We start from the raw sequence: 2,828 nt of genomic DNA on the forward strand, positions 1-2,828 counted from the left end.
AATGGTTCTAATGATGAACGGGCCCTAATTAACACTAGTAAGTACTGTCTTAAAAACAGAGGCACAAACTCTGCAGTTGTTGAACTGATGTTTGGTGTTAAAGGCGAAATGTAAATCAACACTGTATAGCCTCAATATGGTTAAAACTATCATGTTGATATCATGGATGGTCAGTCCTTGCATCCATAGGTCTGTCTATAAATTGTATCGCCTCAACATGTTTTTTTAAATTTACCTTTATTTATACAGTTTTATTCTCATTGAGATAACATTTATTTTCCAAGAGAGACCTGGTCCAATAGCAATGTTGACAAAAACAAACACTGTATCCTATATCCTAAAAACAGGGTGAAACAATGTAAACCAACACTGTATAGCCTCAACATGGTTAAATCTATAATGCTGATATCATGGATGGTCGGTCCTTGTATCCATAGGTCTGTCTATGAATTTGAGCCCAGTTACATTTCTCCAGCCCCATCCATCATCTTATAACCAAAACAGTGGTGGAATTACAGCTTTGTTATTGTTTCTGCAGATTGATTGATTGATGTGTGGCTTTTTTAAAGGGAAAACCTAGGATTTAAACAGAAACAAAATGGCTGCCCAGAGACTTGGTTTGGTAAACAGCTGAGGGATGGGGGCTGGATAAATGTAACCACTCTCAAATTCATAGAGAAAGCTATTGTATCAACCTTAACACAAGACCTAGGGACCTCGTCAAGAAGTTCAGACATATTGGAGTAACAGTTATAAGGTGTTGGCTTGACAGTCAGTGGACCCAGGTTTGAGTTCAGCTCAGGGCTACCCCCAGAATTCACTACACTATGAATACAAGGACTGGCCATCCATGATGTCATAATGATAGTTTAACCAGGTTTCTAGGCTATATAGTATATTCTAGAATTCATCCATGGTGTCATAATGATAGTTTAACCAGGTTTCTAGGCTATACAGTAATATTCTAGAATTCATCCATGAGGTCATAATGATAGTTTAACCAGGTTTCTAGGCTATATAGTATATTCTTGAATGAGAAGTGCAGATTTCCTGTGGGGGTCAAATTGTTAGAGCTGTTGATAAGTCATTGTATAATATTCAGCCAATTTATTTGCATGCTATTACATCAATACAGCCCAACCAGAAGAGAAGAAACTCTTCCTGAACCACCTCCTCCTGCTGGCCTTCGTAAATTCTGACGTTGATGGTAATAGGCTACACAAGCAGTCAGCAACCTACATTTGGAGCGCAAATTTTTCTGACCATTTATACTGATCTGTGTGACAGTTATGATTTTCATATAGTTTATAATAGTATCTCAAAAATATTGACTGTGATTAATCTACATTCTATCTAAATGAAAATTATACAAATCTAAAAGTCACCTTTATTGCCAACTATGTATAAAAAAAAATAGCCTACATAAAGCCAACAAATGAAAACATTGCATTCTGCAGGTAGAAAATATTCTGAAAAAATAAATATCCTAGAAATCACTTTGGCTGCACATGGCCTGTCTACAACAACCTTGAAACATTGTCTAAAATATTCTAGGCTCTCAGTTTTCCGCGCCAGTGAGTTCTGGACAGACACAGCTGTCGGCTATTTGTGCAACGGATAAGAAGTAATCAGGTATTTTATGACATTTCCACTGGATCAGAGCATTACATTTTTCCCTTTCCTGCCGAGTGGTTATCGAAAGGGCGAGAGCTGGAAATGTTTTTCAAATACTTTAAGGAACTATTCTCATTTGCAATTGATTTTGATTAGACTTTGTTTACATGCTGTTAGAGGTGAAGAGAAATTTGCTTTGAGAAACTCCACAACTCATTAGTGGTGGTGCGTTAAGACAATCAGAAAAACTATCAGACATCCTGAAATGGGCACATTTATAGGCCTACATTTGCGTTCAGGCCAAGTAGACTAGTCCTACTTCTATATGTGTTGTCAGGTAGACTAGTCCTACTACTATATGTGTAATCAGGTAGACTAGTCCTACTTCTGTATGTGTTGTCAGGTAGACTAGTCCTACTTCTATATGTGTAACCAGGTAGACTAGTCCTACTTCTATATGTGTTGTCAGGTAGACTAGTCCTACTTCTATATTTGTAATCAGGTGTGCTTCCTTACTCAACACTGACAGGAGTGTTTCAAACAAAATACAATTAATAAATTGACAAATCTTTCGAAGTTAGGTCTGGGTGGTCTGCCAGAGGCTGTTTCATTTAGTATCCGTTTGGGTCGGCATGGGGAATGATTGAATTTCTCCATAGTATGTTTTAGCGAAGTTGACTGACTTCTTCATGTGAATAATCATTATTCTTTTCAAAATGCTTCGTGTTCTGTCAAGTTGGTTGTTGATCATTGTTAGAAAGCCATTTTCAAGTTTTGCCATAGACTTTCAAGACGATTTAAGTCCTAACTGTAACTAGGCCAATCAGGAACATTCAATGTCATCTTGGTAAGCTCCTCCAGTGTAGATTTGGCCTTGTGGTTTAGGTTATTGGCCTGTTAGTACAGTTTTTTTGTATTCGGATCTCTGAAATGCACTCTACCTACGTAACAATTAGTAAATAGCGACACAGAGCTTAAAATGAGTTTCCTTGAGTAGCATCCTGATCTTGCTCTGATAGTGAGCTGTAATATTCAGTTTACATTGTGAAAAACTAAAATCTTCGCTCACCATTTTTGCTCCAACCAGGTATACTACATCCATAACTAGTGGTTTTCTCATTAGCAGATATACTACATCCATAATTCATTAGCATGGAGGAGTTTCTGCAACCAAATTGCGTGTGCATATCCCTCGTGCGGCAAACACAGAAAGG

The sequence above is a fragment of the Oncorhynchus kisutch genome, linkage group LG20, assembly GCF_002021735.2.
Source record: "Oncorhynchus kisutch isolate 150728-3 linkage group LG20, Okis_V2, whole genome shotgun sequence".
NCBI classification, from domain to species: Eukaryota; Metazoa; Chordata; class Actinopteri; order Salmoniformes; family Salmonidae; genus Oncorhynchus; species Oncorhynchus kisutch.